Genomic DNA, 16155 nt, shown 5'->3' with positions numbered 1-16155 from the left:
ATGTTGGTCAATATTTCATATACTATCGTTCAAAAGCAATTCTAAACGGGTGAATTTGATTCAGCTGATTTCTGGATTCTCTACTCACCATCAGTAACTTCACTGAATGAAGAAAAACCTTATTTTAACCAGAAATTCACCAGAAACGGAGACACACTTAAAGTTTCAGGAATTTTATATTGAAAGAAAATCATTTATGTTTTTCCTTTTGCCTGACTTTATTTTGTAAATATGTTATTTATGTGAATTATTTTCATTACCAACATTTCCATAACTTCATATTTTGGTCCATCTCATGATGTAACTTTTCAATATTAAATAATTGATGTTTTGATCAGTTGCTCATTACTTGAGTCCCCATTTTTAACAAATACTGTTTTACTATTGAGTCATTTCTTAGACGGCTACTTTTTTCTTGAGTATAGATATGCTGAATTAGTGCTACTCCTACTTCTGTACAATTTTTGGGTACTCTACCCGCTTCTATCGCTGTATGTGCTGTACAATGGCTGCTGGAAAATACGAGTGTTTTGCTGTTGACTTACCATCCAGAAACCACTTTCTGCATTTTTGTTGCTTGTGCAGGAGGCTCCACTCCTGCTTTTCAAAGACAATCGGTTGTATAATTTTGCAACTGTTTGCAGGCATTCACACACAGGTGAGTGTATACGTTGAGTTGGGGGCGTGGCTAGAAGTGTAAAGGAGTTAAAGTGACAAGAGACCAGAAACCACCTGCTGCATTTTTGTTTCTTGTGCAGGAGGCTCCACTTCTCCTTTTCAAAGACAAAATGGTTGAATAAAACAGCTCAAAACAGGCAGAACTGAGCAGATTGAAATCTCATCATCTAAGAATTATTTTGTGCCAAAGAAATGTAATGAACTTGTTTTGAATTTCCCACAGACTTCTAACAGGTCACCTTTAACAGAAGATGATTTAGGATGAGAAAAATAATCTGCGCTGGTTTCCAGTGAGAATGTGTGTTTCCACTTACGGCCTAACGAGATTCTGATTTCGCTCCATTTTTCCTTCTCTGACAGAAACTGCTGTCCGACCTCTTTGTTTTTCTTTCTCATGAGAATGGCTTGGCCGTTCTCCAGTAATGTAGACTTCCTCTGACTTTAAAGACCGCCACAACTCTGTTCCTCCCCCCACTCGGCTGCGGAGTGACGGACCACACATTGAGCAGGTGAAGGCTGTTTTTCCTCTGCTGCACAGGCTAGCATCTTGCATCCCAGCCAGAGTAACATAATTTCAGCCGGGCAAACAGCCATGCAGACGTTTGGTCTTGTGAAAAACACAGAAGCATCCTCCTCCTCCTCCCCCTCACCTTGCCATGTCAGCCTTGACTGCAGAGCAAAGCCACAGCTGACTGGCCTTGGGACAAGGGAGGCAGGAAGGGGCCTCTTCCCTCCACGGAGCCCCAGGAGCACAAAATATTGTTTAGGAGATATTTTACGTTTACTTCTGCTTTTGTCAGAAGTCTGGGTCAGGATTGAAAAGAAACAAAATGCAATTTATGTATAAAGAGGCAGCAGTATGTGTTTTCCAGCCACAAAGTGCCATTTTATAGCAACTCTGGTATCCAGACGTGAGTTAAAGGACATTTAGTCTCTGTTATTTTTTACATATTTGTCAAAATGTTTTGATATTTTAACATGAGACGGATAATCAGAAAAAATCTATTTCTTCTTCATCTTGTTGTGAAGGATGAAATACATTATTCTTTGTCAGAAACAACCAATCAGAACCAAGGGGAGGGTCCGATGTCTGTCAATCAGCCTTGTGTATGCGTTGCTCACACTCTCCCCGTCTTTCTGTTATGCTAAAGCTTCTTCCTGAATGCTAAGGCTAATTAGCATGGCCACTGATGATGACAGAGAAAACAAGATTTTACAGTTTTTAGTTTTTGTCTCATGTTTTTTTTTAATTAAAACTTTATTATTCTGCCTTGTTTTTGCTTTTTTACAATCAGTAAATCCTGGAGCAGGAGTTTGAGTCCAGCTTGTGGAGGATTCGGCGGAGCAGCATTTTTTACAGCGTGCTGGTTGAAGCGTGGCTCGCAGCGGTCCAGTTTGGGTATTTAAAAACCACAGGACAACACACGGTCTGGCTGTTTCCCCCTCTGGTGAAACTGAGCGCAGGTCCATGTCAGGCAGCGTTTGCACAGTCCTGGCTGAGCTGACCTGCAAAGAGCCAGATGAGGATCGGGGTTTTAGCACCGCAGAGGCCTTCTGCAAACAACATGTGGAAAGGCTTTGGTGGCTAATGTAGCGTGGAGTATTTATATACTGAGCAAAGACCTGACCACTGTCCGTCAGGATCCAGGCAGCAGTTAGGCTGCGTTCAGCTCTGACCTCTGCAGTGATTTCCTCTGGAGCATCTTGTCCTGCCAATCCGCTGCCCCGACGGGACGCGCAGGCTGCTCAAAATTATTCTTAGATAATGAGATTTACTAGTTTGAGGTGTTTTCACTTTAAATGCAACTGAGCTGCTCCTGGCCACGTCCCACCCCAGCTCAACGATTACACTCGCATGTGAAAAAGGCTGCAAACAGATGCTCTATTATACAACCATACATCTTTGAAAAGCAGAAGTGGAGCCTCCTGCACAATCAACAAGAATGACCACTGCAAAAACGCAGAATCTTACGAAGTATTTTTGTGTAGTTTCTAGTGCAAATATTTTAGTGCACTTGAAATAAGACAAAACTTATTTTACTGGGTAAATGTTGTGTTATAAATTATATTACCAAAAGAATTTGTACTTTTTAATCAATATTAAGGAATTATTGGCTTAAAACAAGCCCCTATATCTTTCTGAAAAGTTACTTGTCAGTTAGTTTTGTCTTATTTCAAGTGTAATAAGATATTTGCACTAGAAACTATACCAGAACAACTTGGTGCGATTTTGTGTTTTTACAGTGGAGCAAGTGGTTTCTGGATGATAAGTCAATAATTGTACAACTGTTGTGTTTTCCAGCAGCCATTGTACAGCAGTAAAACCAGCTGACCAAATGTGCAGGAGTTCAGCTTAGGTTGCTACGTAACGGGGAGCAGTCATACTTTTCAATTCATATATCTGTTGTTTTTAAAGTTTTACCACTAACTTTTTAGTGTTCAGTAGCAGCTAGTGCTCTTCTTAGCTACAGTTAGCATCGCTTTAGCTAAGGACCTTTAGCTTTAGTTGATTTGTTTTTGCTTTTTGGGGTTAAAGAGATGTTTTAAAGTCTAAAAACTACTGAATACTTTCAATTATTCACTTTAACTTCCATCACAGTATGGATAAAGTAAAAAACAGCTTTAAATGAATTTTATTTCTACAGTCAGCTGACTAATTTCACTGTCACTTCTCCTAGTCAAGCTATTAGTGCTGCGGCTTTCTGTTATTATCCAATTTATCCCCACATTGTGATGTTGACAAGCTAATTGTTGAGATGTTTCCATGAAACCAGAAAAAAAAGCCTTCACCAGTGTTTTGGTGAAATTACTGTTGAGTTTCCCAGTGGCGTAATGGGAATGTCAAACATAGTTTAACTCCTTCGTGTTCTTGGGATGACACATTTGGTGTGTAATTCACAAGCTCGCTTCTGAATTGGAAATATACATGTAATTCTGGTTGGCAGGCTGTTTATTCAAATCGCAGATGTAAAAAACTTGACGATACAGCAGAGTTTGTCCATGAGGTCTATGGTTCTGCAGGCTAAAACGGCTCATGAGATGTTAATTTACGACATTTCAGAATAAAATAATACTTTATTTTAATCATCTAAACAAGCTAAAGTTCTGGGAGGCTGTTTACCACTGAGATCAACTTTTTCTGAGCATGAAATTTCAAAGTGTGCCTTCTTCCAGACATTCTCCTTGCATTTTCCTTCCAGTGTTTGAAGTGACAGCGCTGGAATCCACAGTTGTTTTGAAATTGTTCCAAGAGACATTCCTGGCTGTGCGGCAAAGGCTTGGGAAAGTTATCCTCTTTGTGCGATCTGAACTGAGCTCATTAGATTGCCCTATTTTAAGCTGTGTTGATCAGGCAAAAGGGTTCTGTCTGAAAAACCATTTATGCTGGAAACATAAATTAAATCTTTGACTAATTGAATATGGCTGCTTACAGTGTTATTTTTTCATTCATATATCTGTTATTTTTGAAAGATTTACCACTAACCTTTTAGACACTTTGCGTTTTGGCAGTAACTCCATAAAATTTAAAGGTGAACATTCAGTGAAGATATGAAGACTGGTTCAATCCAGTGGGCTCATCTTAAAGCTAGCATTTTTAATGCTGAGTTTTCTACCAACAGCTAACAACAGGGTTTGTTTTTAGGCTACATTTGGGTTTATTATTAAACAAAAGAAAATGCTGTGTCATTTTCTTAAGTTTGCCATTTGTTCCACTTAGCCCTTTTAAGGTTAAATGGAAGCTACGTTTCATGCTATGCTATGCTATGCTATGCTATGCTAGGTTTTGACCCTTCGCAACTACGTCACTTAATCATTTAAGGCGCCATGATGGACGTCGGAAGTGAACTGAGCTTCTGAAGTTGTTTTCCCAAGTTGTTTTTGTCAGTTTATTCATGGCTTCCACTTGTTCCAGTCATTTTATTTTGCCTTTGAACGTAACACACCTGGTTGGGGCTCAGAGACGGCAGCTAGAAACATCTAGCTTAGAAACCGACCCGAACCTCCTCCCTCCTGACGTGTTCATCAAATTATCAACTTTGCCTGAATTCACACCACATTATTTATATCATTGTCATAAACGGCATTTCCCCTTATACCAGAGGAGCATTAAAAACGTGCAAAAACCGAGTTTTTTTTTGTTTGTTTTTTATATTAGGCTGCATGACGGTGCAGCATTGTACTAACAATTAGACGCTCACCTTCTCCATAATGCGATATTTAATATCTTTCTAATCAAATTTACTTATAAACTATATGAACGTTAGTCTAATTACCTTGTGGAAAGTGTTCGCTGCAAATCCGTGATTACACCGAGAGCTGCCAGTCATGAGGTTTGACTGCTGCTGATATCCATCGCGTTTCTTTCCTCTTTAAAAATTACACAATAAAATGATGAGTTTGGTTTTCACTCTTGTCTGTTTGTGCAGCCGACCGCGCAGCACCCTACGACCATTTTTATTGCGAAATCAACAATATAGAAGCGGTATTAGGTTACCAGATGACTTTGACAGGGTTTAAAGGAGCGCATCGTCATGGCGGAGCGGGCCGAGTTTCGACGAGAGTGACGTCACGTACAAAGGGTGAATAGCTAACAGCTATTCTTAAAATAAACAATATGAGGTGACAATTAAAATCCATTTATTCTATAAAAAAAATAAATCTCAAATAATAAAAATTTAGGAGATTGAATAGGATCAGGTTCAGTGAGTCACGTGAAGTTTTTAAAACATTTTATTACAGTTCAGGGTAAGCTAATGCTACTAGAAGCTACTGCTAGCACAACTAGTGACAAAAGGCTAAAAACAGTATTGCATTGTTGTATCATAACATTACAGACAATGGAGGAGATTAAAACACAGCATCTAGGATGATTTGACGTTAAAATGTTTTATTAACGTCAAACAGGTTTACTGTTTTGAGATTAAATGTAAGCTAGCTGTTTCAATAACATTGATTTTAGAGGAAAATGTTCTCTCATAGTTCCTTTTTCATCACATTACTCAAAAACAAATGTTTTAAATTAGAATTTTGCCAAGAGAAAAGCAAACTTAAACTTAAAATGATTATGTTTGTCTTAGCTATTCCTTCCAGGTGATGGCAGATTTTGCGCAGATCGATGTAGAAATACAATAAAAGCAAATCATCACAAATGAATGACATGAAAGCACTCTGGGATGTTGCACAAGCTGTTTTCCACAGAGTTGAACCACAGCCACTGTCAGCAGTGTACAAAACATCCATTCACACTTACAGTGGCCGCAGAAACAAACACTTACAAAGATAAACAACGAAACGATCCACAGGTCGGCATCAAGGCTTCACAAAGCGACCCACATCTGTGTTTCACTCATGTTGGTTTCTCCATTTGCAAGGTAAAGACATTAAAGCATTAGATTTTTTTCAAAAACAAGCCTGAACCCGGAGTGCTTTCCCCATCTGGAAGCAGTAGAGGGCTTGTCTAAAAGATAAAAATGATATGAACGGCTGCTGGCAACTCAAATGTCCAGTCTGGGATCAATTACATAGACAGGACTGAGAGAAAGAGGAGGAAGTACAGATTCTATATCGACCACAAACACCCACACAAACTTAAAAAAAAAAAAAGAAAAAAGGTGCCTGATCTGATGCTGGTGCTCCGTTCCTGGTGTCTGGTTATGGATTGGCTGGGACCGCATGCTGCCACATTCCCACCCGACTGGCACTCGGCGTTTAACAAGCGACTGATGGCGGCTCCAGATGAGGCCGCCGTCGGCCAGCTGCTCTGGAGGGATTTCTGCAGGGATCAATAGTATAAACTGGCTGTCTATTATCCAGGTCAGATTTACACTGCAGCACAGCCAGAGTTATTATACTTACTGCAAAAACAGAAAATATCACAAGGAGTTTTTGGTCAAGTTTCTTCTCCAAATATCTCAGTTCACTTGAAATAAGACAAAACTAACTTAAAAGTTACTTTTCAGCAAGACATATTAGCTTGTTTTAAGTAAATACTTCCTTAATATCAATTTTAGAAAAAAAATACTAGTTTTGATTAGACTGGATTTGACTAGAAACACATTATACACTGCAAAAACACAAATCTAGTTTTAGTGCAAATATCTCAGTACCCTTGAAATAAGACAAAACTAACTTACAAGTATTTTTTCAGGAAGATACAGGAGCTTGTTTTAAGTCTATAACTACATAATATCAATTTCAGAAAAAAATACTAGTTTTGATTAGATTGGATTTGACTTGATTATTTTTTACAGTGTTAAGCACATTATTCACTGCAAAAACACAAAATCTTACCAGGTATTTTTGTTTAGTTTCTAGTCAAAATATTTATTCCACTTGAAATAAGACAAAAAGCTCAGTATTAAGGAATTATTTACTAAAAAAAAGCTCCTTTTATCTTTTTTGTCTTATTTTTTTGTCTTATTTCAAGTTTACTGAGACATTTACACTAAAACTAGACAAAAACACCTGGCATGATTTTGTGTTTTTGCAGTGCGCCCTATATTTATATTTGGTGTCTACATATTTTGAGCATTTCTGCACCACTAGACACATCTGCCTCGCAGTCGTAACGAAATGCATCATGGGACGTTTAAGGCCCAGAAGGAGGAGGGTCAGGCTGGAATGAATATGAATAAAGTAAAAACAGACAGGCCGACCAGGAGGGGCGAGAGTGGGACCGAGACAAAGGAATTTAATAAGATCCAGACCTCTTTGAGCTCTCGCTGTTTTAAAAGACGACTCTGCCGTACAGCTACGCTCTCCGTCTCACTGCGAGACCCGAGCTGGCGGCCGCGGCTTTGTAAAAGGTCAAAACGACACCTCCAGAGCTCATAACCAATTCATAAATGGAGCTGGACGTCACCTCAAGTGGCCCCAGTAAACTTCACAGACAGGGCCTGCTCTGTGTCTGCTCAGAGAAAAGTATTGTTTTCTCATGTGGGCACTATTTTCACCAGATTATTATGATGTGAAATTAGAAATTACACCTAAAAACGACCTGAAGCTTTAATTTGTTGTAAGAAAATGTAGAAAAATACCTACAAAATGGCTTTTCATGCCCAAAAATTTAACAATTTTTTATTTGTAGTAAAAAAAACAGTTAGTTGATCATCTCAGTCCCGTAGACTGTCTATGGAATTACATTGGGGCCATGAAGGTTGTTCAAAAGGGAAAAAATTGAAAGTTAAAAAAAATTTATCTGAAAAAAAAAACTGATTTGAAACTGAAAAAATATTTGAAAAATAAAATAGTAGAATCTGGAAAAAAATTTTAACTGAAAAAATATATATTTGAAACTGAAAAAAAATGAACTAAAAAAATATATTTAAGCTGAAAAAAGTTTTGAGACTGGAAAGAAATTATTTGAAACTAAAGAGAAAAGATTTTAATCTGAAAAACAAGTATTAAACTGAAAATAATAAACTGAAACATAAAAATAACTTGAATCTAAAAAGTAGTTTTAATTTTTTTTCAGTTTCAAATCTTTTTTTTCCCAATTCAAATCGTTTTTCTTATTTTTTTGATCAAACTTTATGGCCCTGATTTAGTTCCATAGTTGACTTCACACACCCAGGTTCTCTGGTTTTATCAGAGCTGCTAACAGAAGAATTGACAGAAAAACGGGAGGAGCTGTCAGTTAGTTGTTGCCATGGCAACCTCCAACTGTCAAGAGCAGCGTAACAGAACTTACCGATAAATACCAGAAAAAGTTTTGACAACGTGAAATGAATTTGAAGAATAAATAAAGACTTTTTCACAACTTTACATCTATAATATTGTAAACACAAAACCCTGTTGTCTTAGTTTTTGGAGTTTTTGGAGCAAACAAGACAAAGTAAAAGACTTTTTACCATGTTATAGTTTAAATAATCTACTGATGGTACTTTTTCATCATTATTAAGGAATTGTTTACTTAAAATAAGCTCCAATATCTTTCTGAAAAGTTACTTTTAAGTTTGTTTTGTCTTATTTCAAGTGTACTAATATATTGGCACTAGAAACTGAACTTCTTGGTATCAAGACTTTGTGATTTTGCAGTGCATTCTTCAGTACTAAGCTAATTTGTTTTTCTTGATGATTTCATTTTAAATGTGTAAAACAGCGTAAAAACCTGAAACCCCTCACACATTATTTTTCATCCTTAAGGAAAACAATCTAAAAAGGAAAACACTGAAATAGTTTTCCCTACTTTTATTTTCTGATGTTTTGGTGAAAAATAGCGAGATTCATTAAAATTCATCAGAGAAACTTTACTGCCATCTACTGGCGGTTCTAATTATCTACAATCAAATGTCTGCAGTTTCTTTTTCCCTGTATTTGTTGACATTTGCTGCATTTTTATTTTTATTTTTTTTTTTCAATTTCCAAACGTTTTTTACAGATTTGTTTTATTTAGAAATGGTCAAATTTCGCTAAATAAGAAACCAACACTGGCAAGTCTGTGTGTTTAGGTATGGTGTAAGGAGTAAAGTAAATGATTTCATTAAAATGCACCATCTACACTCCAAAATTATTCATACCCCTGTTAGATTTACATTTTAAATGTATTTTTATTTGACCAAGAAATAATATAGCTTTAATTTAAACAAAGGAGTGTTAAAAATTATTTATGGCACTTTCTCAGTAATAATAAAACATTTTTATTGGTATTTATATTAATCAACCCCTTGTTATAATTGCTAACCAGCTTTTTGCATGTTTCAACTTGTCTTTTGATTATTTATTCTTGAAGGTCAAAGGTCTCCTCGTCATCACCTTAATTTTTAACTCCCTTCACAGATCATTGTATCAAATTCAAATATCGGTTTATCAACGAAATAAAAACGCTTATTTTGAAAATCCCACGAGTCATGTGATCAACAACCGGATGTTACTACTGGCGGAAATTAAATGACGCGTCATGTTTTTAATAGCTTGTCGGGTGAGCAAACTTATTAATTACTGTGATAATAATTATGTTTCTTATGTAATGGAATTTCTGAACACAGTTACCACATGAAGTCACATTTCCTGCTTCCGGTTACCCCGCCGCCATTGGAAGCAGTTTTCCTTTTCATTGAAAAACGCGATGTTTGGATATTGTTGGATTCCGGGGTGTAAAAACCAACAGTAAAGAGGAATTTTCTTTACATCCAGTGAAGGTGAGCAAACTTTACTTCTAAATACTGAGTGTCTTGCTAATATCAGAATAACAGAAGTTGCGTAACAAGGTGGCTGACGTCCGGTCCGATCTTGTGGGAGCTGTAGCTGCGTTTTCATTTCATATGTACAAAAAATGTTGTTGATATTCTGCTAATGTCTAAAATACGAAACGCAATTAAAATGAGTTATTAAAAAACATGCCATGCCATCATCCTCCAACCACTTCCTGTCGTCGTCTTTGTCATTTCCGCCAGTAGTAACATCCTCTTGTTGATCACACATGACTCACGTGATGCAACTTTAGCAAAATACTCGTTTTTTTGTGAGTAATTCCAGGGCAGAAACTTCTTATCAAAAACATGACTATTTGTTTCCATTAAACAAATTTATTTTCATAATTTAAATTTAAAGGTAAATGGATATGCAGCTTATGAGAGTGTAGCACTCAACTGAGAAGATTAAGCAACTTGGAATGACATAACCTTTTTCAAAAACAAATTATTGAATCCATTTCCCTCCTAATGAAACCGGAGCTTTGGTGGTTTTTTCTGGGTGGTCTTGTGATTGTGTGGTTGCTGCTTTCTGTGCAGCTCCTTGATCAAAGTTTTCTTTGCTTTATTCATCATCATGTTGGCCTGAATCCAAAACATGTCGTCCATCTACAGCTCAGAAACTTCCTTTCATCATGTTCTGGCCTGGGCTGTGTGCAAGGTGTCCGCCATCTTACCCAGGTCATTATTTGGGTTGAGTCCGGTGGCATCTGGTGGTGATCAGAGCTGCGTAACCACTAGACTAAGTAACGCTTTGGAGAAAATAGATACTGATGGTCCTTCCTTCTTTCCTTCATTTCTTCTTTCCTTCTTTCTTTCTTTCTTTGTCCATTTCCTTTTTTAGTTTGTCAAAAAAGCAAAACTCTGCCTCTCGTTCTCATTTCACTTCTTACAGCAGCTCCTCCTCGTAGCCTGGAGTGACATTACACCCCATAACCCAACATAGAGGAATCAAACCGATCAAAGGGTTTTCTAAGGTAAGCAGAGATTAAAAATGCTTACACTGGAAAAGAAAAGTAATTGCAGTCAGAGGAACTTCTCCCTCTGTTACGAGTACCTGAAAACAAGATGGAGGTCAGAGTCCTGGGAGCAGTTTCACTCTCCGATGATCAGGCCCTTCAGGCGTCGCCGCCATAAAAAGTGTCAACCTATTAGAGTAGAATAACGTTTCTGGCATGCGGCGGCCGCACTTAAAGCACAATTTGTTCAGCCGTATTAGTAATTCACCCACTCAGACTGACCTGCGCCTCCCGGGCTGACGGCCCTTCAATTATTCATCTGGAAGCAACTGCAGCTGCAAACATGGACGCCGTCATTCACACTCCTCTTTCTTTCTTTCTTTCTTTCTTTCTTTCTTTCTTCCCTCCTTTCCTTCCTTCCTTCCTTCCTCCCTTCCTCTCTCCCTCCTTCCCTCCCTTCCTTCCTCCCTTCCTTCCTCCCTTCCTCCCTACTTCTCTCCTTCCTTTCCTTCCTTCCTTCCTCCCTTCCTCCCTCCCTCCTTCCCTCTCTCCTTCCCTTCCTTCTTTCCTCCCTCCCTCCCTCCCTTCCTCCTTTCCTCCCTCGTTCGTCTCTTGGTTTATTTTTCCTCCGCAGCGCTGTCTCGTTCCCTGAGGATAAACCAATTTACATTCTTATTTTCCTCCTCAGATCCATGCCAGTTTCCATGACAACATAGTTTCACTTTCTCATCCTTCTCTCTCTCTGGCCCTCTCCCTCGCTCCTGCTCTCTCATTTCCCGCTGAGCCTTTCTTCTGTTCTCTTGACCTTCCTCCAGCATTTCGTTCCTCCTTTTATTCCTCTCTGCTCGTTCTTCTGCCGGGTTAATCGACTCAGAGGGAGGAACTCTCATTGTCTCTCTGCATTTTTCCCATAATAAACATAAAATTACTCTATATTATACGATCTGCACAGCTAAAAAGTTTAGCATTTTCACTAAGCAAGATGAATCGGGCATAATTATATAATCTGTGAGGGTTTTCATGCTAAATTGGGAGATAATGACTTCACTCATTTGGTGCTAATAAACTCCTAAGCAACATAATTAGCTGTGCATAATGGCTGCTGGCAACAGGTGCAAAGAGGCTTTCCTTTTTTTCTTTTTTTTTGGTGAAAGGAATCTTTTCTCTCTTCTTTGTCAAACAGAAGGTGTTTCAGATCAAACTGATGATCCAAAACGAAGCTGCAGGTTCACAGCTACACTGCAAAACACAAAATCTTACCAAGTATTTTTGGTCTAGTTTCTTATGCAAATATCTTAGTCCACTTGAAATAAGACAAAACTGTGTTACAAGTTACTCTTTTAGCAAAACATATGAGCTTGTTTTAAGTCAATAATCCTTTAATATTGATTAAAAAGTTCTTGTTTTACTGGCAGATTATTTCACTTATAGCACTGGAGAAATGGAAAAAGTTTTAAAAAAAATCTTTATTAAGGAATTATTGACTTTAAATAAACATCTATATCTTGCAGAAAAGTTACTGGTAAGTTAATTTTCTCTTATTTCAAGTGTACTACGGTACTTGCACTAGAAACTAAACCAAAAATAGTTGGTAAGATTTTTTTTTTTGCAGTGAACAAAGCCAACACAGCTTGGGAGAGCATGAGCACTGCAAAAACATAAAATCTTACCAGATATTTTTGGTCTACTTTCTAGTGCAAATAATGGAGTAAACAAAACTGACTTACAAGCAACTTCTCAGCATTATATGGTGCTTATTTTAAGTAAATACTTCCTTAATATCTGCGAAAATGTAGTAGTTATACTGTCAGATTATTTCACTTATAACAAGGGAAGAAAGTCTTGTTGAAAGTAAAATAATCTGCCGGTGGAACTAGTTCTTTATTTTTATTAATATTAAGTCATTATTAACTTTAAACAAGCTCCATGTCTTGCTGAAAAGTTATTTGTAAGTTAGTTTTTACAGCATTGTGCAGAATATACGACAAAATAAAACTTATTTTGTTTATTTTTAGTCACAAAAATGTATTGTGTGAAGTTTTTAATTCCACTGATGTGAATATGTTCTAAATTATATCACAATGCAACCGTTTCTTCTTACTGCTTAACTTTATTTTATTTTTATGTCAGTGAATCGAGTTTGTGTTTTTTATTTTATTAATGAAGAAAATGATTTGATCGCTGTAGATCATTTAGGAATAAAGATGATCCTGATGTGGAAGTGCAAATATATTAAGCTAAATTTATTTGAAGTAAATTACAAAAGGTGAGTTTTCTGCCCGACCACCAGGCGGAGCAAAAGAGCAAAGAAAAACTAGAAAATTCCTGCAGAAATTTTAAAGGGGCATGCCAAAGTGTGCCCGTCGGCTTTGAGCCAGCGTTACGATGCTAAAAATTAGCATTAATGCTAAAGAAAGCTGCAATGTAGTCAATAACCTGTGGAGTGGCAGAAGCATGTTGACTAAGCTGTACTTGTACCATTGATTATGTTAAAATTAATGCATAAGCTAAAATTTGCCAATATACCAATGTTAGCCTAAATGCTGGCCGTAGCATGTGGAGCAACAGGACCATGTTGTTTTAATTTTACTACTCCATTCGGTATACTAAACATGTCTAATTAATGAGAAAATTAGCTAAAAGCTAACTATAGGTAAAAGTGCTAGTACACTAGTCAAACGAAGTGAAATGCTAATGTTTGTGCTAATGTTAATGAACTGCCTTGCTGCGCAAGGCAGTTCACTATCCTGAGAAATAAATAACATAAAAAAGGCTAATATTATTGCACCGCCTACGGCGGTGCACTGACGTGAGAGGAATAGGCAGGCTTTTATTTTGAAAGTATCAGTAAGCTTCATTTTAATGACCACGCTAATTCAATGTGCAACTATGGTTTGTTTAAACCAGTCCCATAAAGCCCAAAAGACCAATAACCTGATGTGAAAAATGTCAGGGCTTTTATTTTGAAATTTTCAGTAAGCTTCATTTTAAATAGACACACTAATCCAATGTGTAACAGTGGTTTGGTTAATCCACCAATATAATGCCCAAAACAGCAAGTAGCTCTACATTCCAGCTCAGCCCTCCTCTGTAATAACTGAATGATCCGCCATGTTGTAGTTCTGACCTTCTGCTCTGCCCTCTGTATTAAGGTGTTCCACCATGTTTAGAACTACAGAGACCTTGTAGGCCAAACCAGCAGTTGCCATAGCGATCAAGCCTCTGCCAACTGCTGTGTGTGTGTGAGAGACACTTCATGCAACTTTGAGAACACCCAGTCACTTTTAATGAAAAAAGCAGTCTGAACGACCCCTTCCCGTTCGGGAACCGTTATGCCGATCCAAAAGCCGTTTGAAGCATATGAGAGGGCTACTTGTCGTCTCTGATAGTCCTGTAATTCATATCTGTAGGTCATTCACAATAATTGCACTGATGAGAGAAAAATGGTGTGTGGTGAGCTCAGTAATTTTTCAAAAACCTATATTAAACACTGAGGGGGAGCGTCAGTTGGTCATGTCCCATAACTTTGCTCTGAAGCACCTGGACAGAAAACCGTAAGCCCTAGAGAAATTTTGAAAACATTTTACCGGAGCAGACATGCGGTGCTATCTCCTGACCAACTTTCATACCAATAGCACAAGTTTTACGGCCATGAGAGCGATTTCAAAATTATTTTGGGGTCAAAATTACACCCTGTTCCTCACTCTAAAAAAGCGGCAGTTGGTTTCAGTTACACTCTAGGTTTCGGCAGTTGGAAATTTCGCTCGTTTTTCGCTTTTTACGTCGCCGTCGTAACTCCGATCCCCTATAAAAGTAATAGCTCCCTTCTCGGCATCGAGCCGCACGATTTGATACCACTTTTGTGGGTGGGCACGCAGCGGTACGAGCCGCATTAACGGTGACGGAAGAATAAACCTATAACTAGAAAATTCCTGCAGAAATTTTAAAGGGGCATGCCAAAGTGTGCCCGTCGGCTTTGAGCCAGCGTTACGATGCTAAAAATTAGCATTAATGCTAAAGAAAGCTGCAATGTAGTCAATTACCTGTGGAGAGGCAGAAGCATGTTGACTAAGCTGTACTTGTACCATTCATTATGTTAAAATTAATGCATAAGCTAAAATTTGCCAATATACCAATGTTAGCCTAAATGCTGGCAGTAGCATGTGGAGCAACAGGACCATGTTGTTTTAATTTTACTACTCCATTCAGTATACTAAACATGTCTAATTAATGAGAAAATTAGCTAAAAGCTAACTATAGGTGAAAGTGCTAGTGCACTAGTCAAAGACAGTGAAATGCTAACTTTTGTACAAATGCTAATGAATTGCCTTGCTGCGCAAGGCAGTTCACTATCCTGAGAAATAAATAACATAAAAAACGCTAATATTATTGCACCGCCTACGGTGGTGCACTAAAAGTTGAGGAATATGCAGACCTTTAATTTGAAATTTTCAGTAAGCTTCATTTTAACTACCTCACCAATTCAATGTGTAACAGTAGTTTGTTTAAACCAGTCACATAAAGCACAAAAGAGCAATTACCTGATGTGAAAAATGTCAAGACTTTTATTTTGAAATTTTTAGTAAGCTTCATTTTTCAGTAAGCTTCTTTTTTGTTACACATTGGATTAATGGCAACATTAATCCAATTCCCAAAACAGCAAGTAGTACTAAATCCCAGCTCAGCCCTAATGTGTGGTATCAGAGAGTTCCGCCATGTTGTAATTCTTCTATAGTAATTAATCCTGTGTGTGTGCTGACCAAGGCAATGCACTAGGGGGCAGTGAAGTGCTATTCTTTGTGTTAATATACCTTTTCTCAGGTAATTCGATATCCTGAGAAAAGGAAACTTAACAATGCAAATATTATTCCACCGCCTATGGCGGTACACTATCCTGAGAGGAATATGCAGACTGTTTCTAACTGTTTGTAGCAGTTAGTTTTTCTGAACAAAGCAGTCCAAACATCTCCTTCCTGTTGAGGAACTGCAAGAGTGATCCAAAAACTGTTTGAAGCATATAGTCAAGGGGGGTGAAATGCTAAAGTTTGTGCTAGTGTTATTGAACTGCCTTGCTGCGCAAGGCAGTTCACTATCCTGAGCGATAAAAAGGTCAAAAAAGCTAAAAATTAATGCACCGCCTACGGCGGTACACTCATGTGAGAGGAATATACAGGTTTTTATTTTGAAAGTTTCAGTTAGCTTCATTTTAATGACCACACTAATTCAATGTGTAACAGTGGTTTGGTTAAACCAGTCATGTAAGGCCCAAAAGAACAATTGCTTGATGTAAAAATGGCCAAAGCTTTTATTTTGAAATTTTCAGTAAG

At 37.7% G+C, this 16155-nt stretch overlaps 1 long non-coding RNA gene across 2 annotated transcripts; it reads right to left on the bottom strand.

The window, feature by feature from the left end:
- Positions 1–5393: 5393 nt before the first annotated feature.
- LOC108166800 (uncharacterized) lies at positions 5394–13142 on the bottom strand. 2 transcript variants are annotated; one of them, XR_014090674.1, is made up of 2 exons: positions 10547–13142; positions 5394–6451 (listed from the first exon to the last, which is right to left on the bottom strand). It is a non-coding gene; the product is annotated as an uncharacterized LOC108166800 (long non-coding RNA). The 2 variants fall into 2 exon arrangements; XR_014090673.1 differs by having other exon boundaries at positions 10927–13142.
- Positions 13143–16155: the final 3013 nt, after the last annotated feature.

This window comes from Poecilia reticulata, chromosome 13 (assembly GCF_904066995.2).
Source record: "Poecilia reticulata chromosome 13, P_reticulata-male-v2, whole genome shotgun sequence".
Classification (NCBI taxonomy): Eukaryota; Metazoa; Chordata; class Actinopteri; order Cyprinodontiformes; family Poeciliidae; genus Poecilia; species Poecilia reticulata.
This window is presented reverse-complemented; position numbering and strand designations above follow the sequence as displayed.